Below are 15,626 nucleotides of genomic sequence, written 5' to 3' on the forward strand. Positions count from 1 at the left end.
ACGCACAATTGATGCGTGAAAATCACCGCTCATGTGCACAACCCCATAGAAATGAATGGGTCGGTATTCAGTGCGGGTGCAACTCACACATCGCATCCGTGCGGAATACTCGCCCGTGTGAAAGGTGCCTATCAGTATATGGTGGGTTATGGTGCCAAGCTGTACTCCCATAACCATGCTCTTTTTTTTCTGTGTCCGCGTGGCAGTAGTGGACTGGGAACTTAAAGTAGAAAAACTAACTGGAAATGTGCTATATACAATTCACGTTGAAAGCTCTAGTCTGAGAGTTAGAGGAAGTCTGTAAAAAGGTCCATTGTGGTCATCTGTTTCCTCCACTGAAGCAGATGGAAGGTGATTCAAATTATGCTGAGTGCATCATGTATGAAAACCACGGAAAAGCACAAAAGACTGTGCTTTGAAGGGGATCTCCAGGACCTTAGAGGGGTATTCCCATCTCAGACAATGGGGGCATATCACTAGCATATGCCCCCATTGTCCAATAGATGTGGGTCCCACCTCTGGGACCTGCACCTATATCGAAAACTAAGCCTAAAATGAAGCCAAAATAGTCGAGGGATTTTTGGAATCCCCATAGAACTGAATGGCGAGGCCACCGCTTCCATTCCCTTCTATGGGGCCGAGCTATTTTGGCGGCCCCATAGAAATGGATGAAGGGCAGCCGAACATGCGCAGTGTGCCCTCCTTCACTTTGCCAGCTGGATTTACGAGATAGATCCATTGAATAGAGTGAACATAGAATAGGTCATCAGTAGTGCTGAGTGAATCGAAGTTCACTTTGATCCGAATTTTAGGAAAAATCTAATTTGCGGCAAGGCCAAATTTCCTCCTCCTTCGTGGTAACGAATCAATTGTCCCTGAAATGGTGGCAAAAATTTGAAAAAATCAAGAGGCAGCCGTGGCCATCTTGCTTGAAGATCCCGCTCGAAATTTCTTGTGTGGTGATATATGATGTCACCACGCCATCCGACGTGATGACGTCATCACACGCCGCTCGAGATTTCGCTCTGGATCTTCAAGCAAGATGGCCGCGGTGACCTCTTTGCGATCAAATAGATAAGGTGAGTACAATAAAAATTTTGTTTTTTATTGCAAACACTAAAACTCTTTAATATGGATCTCAGATGCCGCTATCAGCGATGAACGCGGCATGTGAAGGGTACAATGACAGGGGGCGGCGCAATTGCTGTTCCCTGTCATTGCACCGGCTATTTACAAAGAAATGCGCTTTGTGACGAAGTAATTGAGTTTTAGAGAACTTCGCTCATCTCTAGTCATCAGTATTAAAGTCGCTCCTAAGGACAAGCCTTTATGACAGGGTGCTATTTGGTGGATAATGAGGGACCTTCCCCAAGCAAACACTGATGACCCATGGTAAGCATAGGATATCAATGTTAAAGGGGTTATATAGATGTAAAAGGTGCTGATCACATGGCATTAGGTATAGAAGTGTAAACCTAGTAGTGTTCCCCAATGGGATCACACACTCAGAGATGCTGGAGGCCTGTGTCTTTACCGTCCACGATGTGCAATCATTTCACAGGAAGGCACATGATATGGTACCTGAATGTATTGGAACGGCCTGCCAGCAGGGGCGGATTAAGTGCATGATAGGCCCGGGGCTGTCTACCCAACTTGGGACCCTCCCTCCATTTTAGTTTAGTTTTTTTCTGTATGAAGAGGCTGCGGTGCATAGTGAGCATCACAGTCTCTTCCTAGGCCAGGGATGGGAAAGTTGTAAAACTACAACTCCCAGTATGCCCAGTCTGCCTACAGCTATCAGCCTACAGCAGGGCATGATGGGATTTGTAGTTTTACAACAGCTGGAGAGCCGCAGTTTGCCCATCCCTGTCCCAGGCCATATGACATCACATTCATCTAGGACACAATTACCCCAAATTAGATCCTAAAATGGATCCTAAACTTAAAAATTTCGCCAAATTACATTTTTAGTTGCCAAATTTAAAAGACATATAATTATAATAAGAAAGACTTGGATGAGAATACAGCACCACATACCTCTTACATCCAGTGACATTCCTGTCATGTAGTTGTGGAGAAATGGAGAACCGCACTCTAAGGGTTTTCTGGTCCCAAGAAGGGCTGAAATAGCCACGTTACATATACCGTAGTAGAGTCTGAGGCATTTAAGAAAGGATTTTTTTATTCATACATCAGTTTCATAATCCAGTTGCCCAATTTTCACATCAAAATCATATAAAGAAAAATGACCGGACATTTCCGTCTCTATGGACCTTCCTCAGCGGTCAGATTTTATCTGCAAAGAACGGATACATAGGACATATCGTCATTGTCAACCAGTATGCGCATTTGTGGTACACAAATACATTTCCTTTACGTACATACAGCTCTGTACACCCATACAGCCAGCTACACGCATACAGCTCTACTACACACACATACCACTCTGCTACATGCATACAGTCCTGCTACACACACACAGCTCTGCTACACAGCTCTGCTACACATATACAGCCCACCCTAATATACAATATAGGAACAGCGCTCACCTGCTCATGGTTTGGAAGGCACGGAGGTGCTTGGAACACAGCACCAAAGGTAAATCCAAAAAAGAGGAATAAATTCCAACTTCCCAATAAAAACTATGGTCTTTATTAAACAAGCGATAAAAACTCCCATAGAAAAAACACTTTTATCTACGCGTTTCGGATAAAAACATTAGAATCCTTACTCATTAGAGATGGCCTTGCGGTTCGCCTGGCGGTAGTTTCACGGTTCGCCGAACAGGTGAACATATGGCGATGTCCTCCGGTGCCATATTCTTTTACATTGTGAAGAACTTTGACCCATGACACATCCATCAGGTGGTCCAGGACAGCAAATTGAGACGTTTCCGCACATGGACATACCCCCTACCTTATAAATAAACCTGATCTGGCCGCCATTTTACATTCAGTATTTTGCCAGTGTAGGGAGAGGTTGCTGTGTAGAGCAGGGACAGACTGTTAGGGACACAAATCGCTAGCTAATAGGGCCACAAAAGTCCTTTTAAGGACTGGTATAGGTGTGCTATCGATAGGTTTGACTTACTGAGGGTTGTAATATACTTATACTTTCTAACATAGAAAGTATATTATAGTGCATTTGTATTGTGCAGCAGTTGTGTGCGGTTCTGCTGCGATACCGCTGCTATACAGAGGCATAAACACTATTAGAACAAATAATTTCTACTGGTGTGATATACCAGTTGCCCCCCCAAAAACTGATTGAAGCAGGGGTGTTTTATACCAATAATATTATTTCTATATAGTGTATTTGGGTAGTGCAGCATTTTATTTGCGGTTTTGCTGCATTACCGCAGCTACATAGAGTGACAAATGCCATTGGAACAAATAATTTCTACTGGTGTGATATACCAGTTGGCCCCCCAAAAAACTGATTGAAGCAGGGGTGTGATATACCTTCTTCCACAAATACTGCTCTTCTGTAGGGACTTTGTCACAGGGTCATTTTGAAAATGACAGGCAGAGGAAGAGGCAGGCCATTCCACAGGGGTGGTAGGGTACGGGCAAGTGCACCAGGCCAGAGCCTAAGTGAGAAGTTGCAGAAGGTGCGTGCGATTATGTCAAAGGACGCACCAGACTTGGTTGAGTGGCTTACTCAGCCTTCTGCTTTTGCACCCTCTTCATCCTCTCTATCTGCACCCTCTTCACTCTCTGCTGTGTGTACCCCCAAAGACACCACCATATGCCCTACACTCGAGTCAGAGGAATTATTTTCCCATCCATTACAAGACCTTACCGATGCGCAGCCATTCTTGGCATCGGATCAGGAAGAGGAGGAATTAACGGTCACCACCCATCAGTCTGACGACAGTAACTAGATCAGCCCAAGGAGGGTGGTCCCCGCTGTTGCTGCCTACTCCGAGATCTCTAATGTCAGTGGTGGTGAAGGGGACGATGATGACTTGTCTATGGACGTCACGTGGGTGCCCACAAGAGAGGAAGAGGAGGGGAGTTCAGTGGGAGATACGGAGCAGCAGATAGGGAGGAGAAGGAGGAGAAGCAGGTAGAACTTACAGTGCACAGGAGGCAAAAAGCAGACTGCAAATGTATCTGGAGCGAGCCATCCATCATGCACGGTCACATCTGGCGCTCCCAGGACGCCGGCACATGGCTCCGCAGTGTGGGCTTTTTTTAACGTGTCCGCTGCTGACAATAGTGTTGCCATCTGCAGCCTGTGCTGTCAACGCATAAGTCACGGTAAGCCCAACAATCACCTAGGGACGACCGCCTTAAGAGGCACCAAGCCTCCCATCACCGAGCCCAGTGGGAGCAACACCGTCAGAACCCACAAAGACACACTCCTGGTGCTCCACGTCCTGCCTCTTCTCCTTCTCCTCTCTCCTCCAATTTGTCCTCCACTCCACCTTCCACCGTGCCGTCGTTGTGTTCATCTGGCAAAAGGCAGGTTTCTGTGGCCCAAATGTTCGAGCGAAAAAAGATGATGACGCCGGCTGGCCACTGGCTTGTCAGAACTGCTAGACTGCCAACTACTGCCATATAAACTGGTGGACTCTGAGGCCTTTAGAAACTTTGTGGCCATTGGCACACCGCAATGGAAGGTTCCCGGAAGGAAATATTTCTCCCAGAAGGGCATCCTGGAGCTATATGGACACGTTCAACGGCAAGTTAATGTATCTCTGTCACACAGTGTCGTTGCCAAGAGACATCACCACAGACACGTGGTCTAGCAAAGACGGTCAGGGGAGGTACATAACTTTTACTGCCCACTGGGTGAACCTTCAAGCATGCAACCCGTGGCACCCGTGTGGATTTGGTGTTACCGCCACGGATTGCATGCAGGCCTGCCTCTTCTTCTCCTAGTCCTACTCCATCCTCCGTCTCCTCCTCGGCTGACTCCTCCTTTTCCACTGCTACCACCTCTTCCGCAGCACCCCCCCAAGCTCCCCAGAACCTATTCGAAGTGCCAGGCCAGACATGCTGTGCTGCAGCTGTTGTGCCTGGAGGCCAAGAGCCACACTGGTCCTATACTCCTTTCAGCTTTGTGGTCACAGACTGATCAGTGGCTAAACCCGCTCAATTTGACAGTTGGTAAAGTGGTGTGCGACAAGGGTGCCAATCTGCTGAGTGCTCTGAAACAGGGCAAAATGTCACACGTGCCGTGCATGGCACACATCCTGAACTTAGTCGTGCAGTGATTTGTTGCCAAATACCCTGGGGTCCAGGACGTCTTGCGGCAGGCCAGGAAAATCTCTGGCCATTTTAGAAGATCCTACACGTCCATGGCTCGCCTTGCTGACGTTCAGCGGCGACTCCACCTGCCCGTCAGATGTCTGATTTGTGACTGCCCGACACGATGAAACTCCACCTTGTATATGCTTGATAGGCTGCTCCAGCATAAACGTGGCGTTGACGACTACCTGTACAAACTCTGTGGCAGGACAGGTTCTGGGAAGCTTATTTTTTTTTCACTGCGCCAGTGGCTGCTCATACGCGACGCATGCAGACTTCTGCGGCCATTTCATGAGATCACCAAACTGGTCAGTCACAGCCAGGGCGCCATCAGTGACATTGTACCTTACGCCTTCTTTCTGGAGCGTGCATTTCGTCGTGTCATTGATCAAGCTGTCGAGGAGCAGGAGCAGGATCCCTGGTTTCTGTGGCTGGGGGAGACGTTTCTGAGATCCCTGGTGTTGTCCGTGGCTGGGGGAGAAAACCGAGGATGACATTATCCGGGACAATGAGCAGGAGCCAGGCCACTCCACCGCTTCCAGTTTAGTGCAAATGGGGGCCTTCATGCTCCAGTGTTTGAAGAGGGACCCCTGGACCCCTGTATAAAAAGCATAAAGGGCAAGGACCAGTACTGGGTGGCAACGTACTTAGACCCCCGGTACAAACACAAAATGGTGGACATGTTACCAGCATCACAGAGGGCTGTCAGAATGCAGCACTTCCAGGCCTTGCTTCAAGAAATGCTGCATTATGATTTTGCAGGCGTTGGCGGAGGAATTTCCACTCACAGAGAAACAGTTGCGGGTACCAATCCAACAGTGCATGCAAGAAGAGGGCGGTTGAAGATGTGTTGGTCACTTCTGATATGAGATCATTCTTGCAGCCAACCCATCGACAGCAACCCATCGACAGCACACTGAATGCATAATTTTTGGGGCCTGTAGTACACTGGCCTGCTGGAAAATTGATATCCAATGACCGTGTAATCTACATCCAGCCACATACTTACTTGTTATTTTATGTATGCTGAATGCATCATCTTTGGGGCCTGTAGTACACTGGCCTGCTGGAAAATTGATATCCAATGACCATGTAATCTACCTCCAGCCACATACTTATTTGTTCTTTTATGTACGCTGAATGCATAATTGTTGCGGCCTCGGAGGAATTCAGCACCAGCGACGACCACGTGTTATCGAATTTCAACTATTATCATTAGTTTTTTTTCAAGAGGGTGGATTTCGTTAGCCATGTTTTTAATCCAATTTTATATTTTTAGTTATTTTAAACATATGTATTAGACCTGTATTTGTACTGGCCTGCCGTAAAATTAATATCCATTGACGGTGTAATATACCTCTGGCCACATAATCACTTGATCTTTTCTGTCCAGTGAATGCCTAATGTTTGGGGCCTGTAGTCCAGTGAAATCGTATTTTAGTGATCTGGATAAATTAAAACTTAGCTTTTATTATAGCTCCTATAAGATAAATGAGATTTGGTTCCTTAAAGTGAAAAATAAAGGGGGTAGGTAGTCGTAGATTGCTCGCAGTATCCCACGGTAACGGGGTTTGTACTTAGAGCAATATTCAAATGTCCACAAGACAGAAAATATGAAATGACTGATGTATTCCACACGTGATAATAAAGGCTTAGATGATTAGAGTGGTACACATCAGTATTCAAGCCACAAATTTCCGGATTTGGTACACACAGGCACCAATATCTGACACATCAGTATTCAAGCCGCAAATTTCCGGGTTTGGTACACACAGGCACCAATATCTGATACATCAGGTGGACATATAACAAATATTAAACAACAAGGACTATATGCACAACGACAAAACACAACATAAATAATGACATGGATGTATGTAAATATCGGTGTTACATTGAACACACTCATACATCCACGGCATATAGGTGCACGGCGGCACCGCTTGAAAAGAGAAAGATACACCACCAGGTGTCCTACCGTACAGGTGAGATGTACTCCAGGCACCTGTGTTCTTTGGTGTCTTAATCAGGCAGGGTGGTCCTTTTCGGCAGTTGGAGGGTATGTAGAGGGAATAAAAGCGATCCTTTGTTCTATCCCTAATTGGCCCTCACAGCCCTACAATAAACCTCCATGACTGACCACGAGGTGTCCCACTAGTTGGGCCCCCGTCTGGAACCTAGCCCTGGAATTGTGGTCCCTAAAGGCCCTACAAGGGTCCCTACATGCACGTTTCTGGGGTGGGGGACTAAACCCCTCCCCTCATCAGGGGATATAGTTTCTAAGGGCCGAAAAATACAAAAAGAGGGTCACCAGAGATGGTGGCTCTCCTGTAAAGTAAGGCGCACAGGTGAGTGTGCAGCCGGCAGCGGGAATGAAGGAGAGAGGACCGATAACATAAAGTTTCCTCCCTCCTATCACTGAAGTGGAGCGCACAGATGAGTGCACAGCCACAGTGTAAGGTGGAGCGCACAGATGGGTGCACAGCCGCAATAAAGATGGAGAAGGGGGACAGATGAAAGCGCCCCTTGTCCTCTTGTAGTGCACAGGTTGGTGCCGCAGGCATATGTAGGTAAGACATATGCCTGCGGCACCAACCTGTGCACTACAAGAGGACAAGGGGCGCTTTCATCTGTCCCCCTTCTCCATCTTTATTGCGGCTGTGCACCCATCTGTGCGCTCCACCTTACACTGTGGCTGTGCACTCATCTGTGCGCTCCACTTCAGTGATAGGAGGGAGGAAACTTTATGTTATCGGTCCTCTCTCCTTCATTCCCGCTGCCGGCTGCACACTCACCTGTGCGCCTTACTTTACAGGAGAGCCACCATCTCTGGTGACCCTCTTTTTGTATTTTTCGGCCCTTAGAAACTATATCCCCTGATGAGGGGAGGGGTTTAGTCCCCCACCCCAGAAACGTGCATGTAGGGACCCTTGTAGGGCCTTTAGGGACCACAATTCCAGGGCTAGGTTCCAGACGGGGGCCCAACTAGTGGGACACCTCGTGGTCAGTCATGGAGGTTTATTGTAGGGCTGTGAGGGCCAATTAGGGATAGAACAAAGGATCGCTTTTATTCCCTCTACATACCCTCCAACTGCCGAAAAGGACCACCCTGCCTGATTAAGACACCAAAGAACACAGGTGCCTGGAGTACATCTCACCTGTACGGTAGGACACCTGGTGGTGTATCTTTCTCTTTTCAAGCGGTGCCGCCGTGCACCTATATGCCGTGGATGTATGAGTGTGTTCAATGTAACACCGATATTTACATACATCCATGTCATTATTTATGTTGTGTTTTGTCGTTGTGCATATAGTCCTTGTTGTTTAATATTTGTTATATGTCCACCTGATGTATCAGATATTGGTGCCTGTGTGTACCAAACCCGGAAATTTGCGGCTTGAATACTGATGTGTCAGATATTGGTGCCTGTGTGTACCAAATCCGGAAATTTGTGGCTTGAATACTGATGTGTACCACTCTAATCATCTAAGCCTTTATTATCACGTGTGGAATACATCAGTCATTTCATATTTTCTGTCTTGTGGACATTTGAATATTGCTCTAAGTACAAACCCCGTTACCGTGGGATACTGCGAGCAATCTACGACTACCTACCCCCTTTATTTTTCACTTTAAGGAACCAAATCTCATTTATCTTATAGGAGCTATAATAAAAGCTAAGTTTTAATTTATCCAGATCACTAAAATACGATTTCAAAGATATATGTGAGTGATTATATACAAATAATCTATATTTAAGTTCACTTTGCCTGTAGTCCAGTGGCCTACAGTAAAATTTTTATCCATTGACCGCATAATGTACCTCGAGTCACATAATCATAATTTCTTTTATGTCAGGTGAATGCCTAATTTTTAAGGCCCGTACTCCCGTGGCCTAAAATAAAAATTTTCTAGGTTCCAACAGGGCACATTTCAGAGACTTTCCCTCTAAGCCGCATAAAAATGTCCTCTGATTAAGATACATATTTTTTGTTGGAATTTTTGTCATTGATCCCCCTCTAGTATGTCACTGTCCATGTTGTGGGACTATTTGTACACTTCTACTAAGTATTTGGTGGCTGCAAATATAAGCTGAAGGTTTTTTAGGTTCGCAAACATTTGATTGTGTTCGCGCAATCGCGTTCGCGAACCATCCCGGCCTATGTTCGTCCATCACTATTACTCATGACAACTGCAAGTGTACACATCTCACATATATCAATGTGTACACTTGCACTTGTCATAAATAAGGATTCTAATGTTTTAATCCGAAACGCATAGATAAAAGTGTTTTTTTTCTATGGGAGTTTTTATCGCTTGTTTAATAAAGACCATTGTTTTTATTGGGAAGCTGGAATTTGTTCCTCTTTTTTACATATACAGCCCTGTTACACATACACATCCTGCTACACCCATACAGCCTGCTACACACACACACAGCCCTGTTACACACACATACAGCCCTGCTACACACACACATCCTGCTACACACATACAGCTTCTCTACACACCCATACAGCCTGCTACACCCATATAGCTATGCTATACACACACAGCTCTGCTACACACCCATACAGCCTGCTACACCCATATAGCTATGCTATACACACACAGCGCTGCTACACGCACACATACAGCCTGCTACACCCATACAGCCTACTACACCCATATAGCCTGCTACACACAAATACAGCTCTGCTACACACATACAGATCTTCTATACACACAAACACACACAAACGGTATTTAAGTAATTAGTACATGGGGTTCTTTTGCACAATTTTTTTTATTGCTAATATATTATCGTGGGACCTGAAGTTCAGGACAAAATAGGCTTAACATAACTTAGGTGCATTAAGAGTTTGCTAAACTATGATAAAAGATTTATATCTATACAAAGACTTACAAAGATAAGGTAAAGTAACAGTAACTGAAAGTCCTGCAAACAAATGAGCGAGCTCCTATCGAACAGTTCCCAACATGGCACTTAGCCGACGCCCATATGATACAAAGAGAGGTGATGGTAGCAAGACATCTTAGTGCTCAAGGACATGACTGTATGTATTTTGAAGTCTGCAAAACGCGAATCCACAATAAATACGGATGACATCTGTGTTGCATATGTTTTTTTTTTGGCAAATCTATTTTAACAATGCCTATCCTAGTCCTCAGAACGGACAAGAGTAGGACATGTTCTATCTTTTTTGCGGGGATATGGACAGACATACGGACATGAAATGCACACTGAGTCATTTCAGCTTTTTTGCTGCTACATTGAAGTAAATGTATCCGCATACTGGCCGCAAAAAACTGTACGGACACGGAAACAAAATACGTTCGTGTGCATGAGCCCTTACCCTGATGGTCAGTATACATGTACAGTTACCTCATACTGCAGAAATGTACCCAGGTGTCAGACATCAATAATCAATTATATTACAAGGAATTAAAGGGGAAGGATCAATTAGAACCTTGCTTTACAGCTATTATCAGCACAGGGTATAATCATGGTAATAGACACTAATTAGTTATTTCTACTGCAGTGGACCTCTCTTACGAGATTTGGATTATTGTGTAATATTATTAATTGTTATTATCATTCATAAAAAGAATATTTTAAACTATACTGTCATTAAGGGCTTGTTCACACGAAAGTTTTTTGCGTTCTGTACACGGGCCGTTTATTGCGTTCCGTATATGGTACCATTCATTTCAATGGGTCCGCAAAAAAAAACGGAATGTACTCCATGAGCATTCCGTTTCCGTATGTCCGCAATTCCGTTCCGGTAGATTTTGAGTCTTGTCCTATTCTTGTCCGCAAATCACGGTTCGTGTCTCCATTCAAGTCAATGGGTCCGCAAAAGAAATGCATCCGTATGTCTTACGTATCCGTTCCGTTTTTTGCGGAATCATCTATTGAAAATGTTATGCCCAGCCCAATTTTTTCTATGTAATTACTGTATACTGTATATGCCAAGTACTTACAACAATGCAATAAACATATTTATATTGTCCTCACCTTATCCAAGATTAGAAAACTATGGATGCTTTCTTTCAGAAACGTTACCACAGCGGTCCCTGGGTTGTGTCCTGTATTAAACTCCACTGAGATGAATGGGGTTGAGCTGTACTCCACCTGTGAATAGATGCAGCTTGTAGCAGTATGTTTGGAAGCAAACAGCCATGTTGTTTGCAAATGAATGGGGGCTTTAACCCTTTAATGACCAATGACGTATTAGTACATCATGGCGACAAGTCAGTTGCCGCATTTTGACGTACTAGTACGTCATGGTGAATGGACGGGCATCGCAGCGGTACCAGCCTGATCACTGCAGGGGCCCTGCACTCCCTGACAGCCGGGCCCCAGCTGTATTCGCCGGCATCGCTGTAAAAGCTGATGTCGGCGGATTAATCCCTTCTATGCCACGGTCAGCGCTGACCGCGGCATAGAAGGTGCATGCGGCGGTTGAGGGAGCACATCGGGTCCCGACGCTGCTGTGGCGGGGTCCCGATGGGTAAGAAGCCAGCCTAATGCCATGCACAGGCTGACCAATGCCTTGCACGGCATGGGGACCTGCCTTCTACGGGTGCCGAAGAGATCCAGCCCCAGGCTCGTCTCCTAGGCAACCTGTTAGTGTATTACTCAGTGTAATACACTAACAGGCATTGCATTACAATACAGATGTATTGTAATGCATTGCAGAGGGGATCAGAGCCGCAAAAGTTGAAGTCCCAGAGTGGGGCAGAAATAAAGTTTTAAAAGAAAAGTGTTTTCATAAAAAAATTTAAAAGTTTCAAGTAAAAAAAGAAAAAAACGCCACTTTACCCTGATTTTATAATAAGAAATAAAAATAAAAATAAAAAACACACATATTAAGTATTGCCGCGTCCGTTACAACCGTCTATATAAATTTATTACATTATCCACCCCATCCGATAAACACTGTAAAAAAAATTAAATAAAAATGGTGTAAAAAAATGCCATTTTTGTCACCTTACATCACAAAAAGTGCAACACCAAGCGATCAAAAAGGCGTATGTCCCCCAAAATGGTACCAATAAAACTGTCAACGCATCCCGAAAAAAATGAGCCCCTACATAAGACAATTGCCCAAAACATAAAAAAAACTGTAGCTCTCAGAATATGGAGACACTAAAACATCATTTTTTTGTTTAAAAAATGCTATTATTGTGTTAAAGTGAAATAAATAAAAAAAGTTGACATATTGGGTATCGCCACATCCGTAGCAACTAACTCTATAAAAATATCACAGGACCTAAACCCTCAGGTAAACACCGTAAAAAAAAAAAACTGTGCCCAAAAAAGCCATTTTTTGTGTCACCTATCATCACACAAGTTTCACAGTCTTGGATAAGAAAAAGTGTTCCAAAGTTATTACTACATAAAGTGATACATGTCAGATTTTCAAAAACAAGCCTGGTCACGAAGGTACAAAATGGCCTGGTCATTAAGGGATTAAAGTCAGGTGTGTCCTTGTACATCTAAAGTAATGATGCACAGAAGTCCAGGGATGGAGGGTTTGAAGATATTTCTGTTTTAAGAACAGTTTCCAAATATCCACAATATTGCAAAGATTGCGCTCTGAATGCAATCCAGCAGTGATAGACTATTTATCAGATCAGATTACTACACTTAGGGCTCTTTCACATCTGCGTTATTGTCTTCCGGCATAGAGTTCCGTCGTCGGGGCTCTATGCCGGAAGAATACTGATCAGGATTATCCTAATGCATTCTGAATGGACAGTCCGTCCTTCAGGATGCATCAGGATGTCTTCCGTTCCGGAACGGAACGTTTTTTGGCCGCAGCAAATAGCGCAGCATGCTGCGCTTTTTGCTCCGGCCAAAAATCCGGAACACTTGCCGCAAGGCCGGATCCGGAATGAATGCCCATTGAAAGGCATTGATCCGGATCCGGCCTTAAGCTAAACGTCGTTTCGGCGCATTGCCGGATGCGACGTTTAGCTTTTTCTCAATGGTTACCATGGCTGCCGGGACGCTAAAGTCCTGGCAGCCATGGTAAAGTGTAGTGGGGAGCGGGGAGCAGCATACTTACCATCCGTGCGGCTCCCGGGGCGCTCCAGAGTGACGTTGGGGCGCCCCAAGCGCATGGATGACGTGATCGCATGGATCACATGATCCATGCGCATGGGGCGCTCTGACGTCACTCTGGAGCGCCCCGGGAGCCGCACGGACTGTAAGTATGCTGCTCTCCCGCTCCCCGCTCCTACTATGGCAATCAGGACTTTAATAGCGTCCTGGCTGCCATAGTTACACTGAAAGCATTTTGAAGGCGGATCCGTCTTCAAATGCTTTCAGTACACTTGCGTTTTTCCGGATCCGGCGTGTAATTCCGGCAAGTGGAGTACACGCCGGATCCGGACAACGCAAGTGTGAAAGAGGCCTAAAAGGGGTTTTCTGAGACTTTTTAACTGAGGACCCCCACTGATCAGATACTGATGACCTATCAGTAGTATCTCATCGGTGGGGGCCTGACACCCAGGACCTTCATCGATCAGCTTTTTGAGAAGGCACCAGCGCTCGCAGCTGTACCACGACCTTCTTGCAGCTTTGCCTAGGCCATGTGATGTCACGTTCATCGGTCACGTAGCCTAGGCGCAGCTCAGTCCCATTGAAGTGAGCTGAGCTGCAATACCAAGCACAGCCACCGTACTTGCTGAGCTGAGAGAAGGCCACACTATAAGGGCTCATGCACACAACCGTATGTATTTTGTGATCCGCAAAACACGGATATTTTTGTGGAATGGACATACGGGCATGGAATGCACACAGAGTCATTTCCGTTTCAAGCCCTATTGAAATGAATGGTTCCGTATACGGACCAGTAAAAAAACGGAACGGAAACGGAAGAAAAATCTGTTTGTGTGCATGAGCCCTAAGGCTAGTTTCACACTTGCGGCAGGACGGATCCGACAGGCTGTTCACCATGTCGGATCCGTCCTGCGGCTATTTCGCCGTGCCCGCGGACCACCGATCCGTCCCCATTGACTATAATGGGGACGGGGGCGGAGCTCCGGCGCAGCACGGCGGTGCACGGAGAAAGCCGCCGGACTAAAAAGCCTGACATGCAGTAATTTTAGTCCGGCGGCCTTTCTCCGTGCACCGCCGTGCTGCGCCGGAGCTCCGCCCCCGTCCCCATTATAGTCAATGGGGACGGAGCGGCGGTCCGGCGGCACGGCGAAATAGCCGCAGGACGGATCCGACATGGTGAACAGCCTGTCGGATCCGTCCTGCCGCAAGTGTGAAAGTACCTTAAATATGAGCAGCCTTATACCAATACCACAGCAGATTACACACCCCTCGACATGACGCTTTGCTGAAATGAGCTTCATCAGGAGATCTAGTGAGTAAAGCCTCATGCAGACGTCCGTGGAACACGGTCTGTGAGACACCGGACTGGCATTGCAGGAGCGCACGGGTCATAGCAACCAATGACGTTCTGTGCTCCTGCAATGCCAGTCCAGTATCTCACGGACCGCGTTCCACGGACGTCTGCATGGGGCTTAATGGAGTATACCACCTATACATAAGCAGGAGCGTGCCACTTACAACAGGTGATGCACATTGTCAAGCGCGTACCACCGTGGTAGTTGTGTCATAAGGAAGGCGTCTGTCACAATCATGAGCGTGTCAGTGGGGGATAGCGTGATCAGGCTCCTACATAACACTTCCATGGCAACAACTAAAACAGCGCCTCCCGATGATGCGTCACACTACTGTTCGTAACAGATGTGAACTAACCAACAAAATAAATTGATATAATGAATAGTGATGAGCGGCAGGGGCAGTATTCGAATTTGCGATATTTCGCAAATATTTTGGCGAATATTTGTCATAAATTTTCTTATTTTCTTGATTCCGAAAATCGCCAATGTAATATTCGCATAAAGCGCATGCAATACTGGCGGGGGTCCCTTTTGCTACATTTTTCAAGCTGCTAGAAGTTTCCTGGGACTGGAGAAAATGTTTGGCATGGAAGAACATTACAATAGCTTTATATGCAGATAGAGTGCTCCAATATATTTTCGCAACTGTGCAAATCGGCAATTAATGATGCGCATATTTTTGCGCAATACGTGCAACTTCCCATTTTAGCAGGTCTGACTACATATTACTGATTGGTGCACTAAGTATTGTTGTGACATCACAGCACTATGTCTGTAGCGTGTATGTATGGACAGCTACACTATATCACTATCTAACCTACACTGACTATCTCCCACTAACTATCTGTATTATATATATATATACGCTATCTAACTATCTAACTATCTAATGTAATAAAGCAAAGCACAGAACACAGCAATATCACTGATGTCTCTCTCAGAAC

At 45.7% G+C, this 15,626-nt stretch overlaps 1 protein-coding gene across 1 annotated transcript in view; it reads left to right on the forward strand.

Annotated features, from left to right (window-relative positions):
* Positions 1-15,626, forward strand: part of RAC2 (Rac family small GTPase 2) — an 80,536-nt gene that overhangs the window by 25,601 nt on the left and 39,309 nt on the right. The gene's annotated exons all lie outside the window — the stretch shown is intronic.

Source organism: Bufo gargarizans, chromosome 7, assembly GCF_014858855.1.
Source record: "Bufo gargarizans isolate SCDJY-AF-19 chromosome 7, ASM1485885v1, whole genome shotgun sequence".
NCBI lineage: Eukaryota > Metazoa > Chordata > Amphibia > Anura > Bufonidae > Bufo > Bufo gargarizans.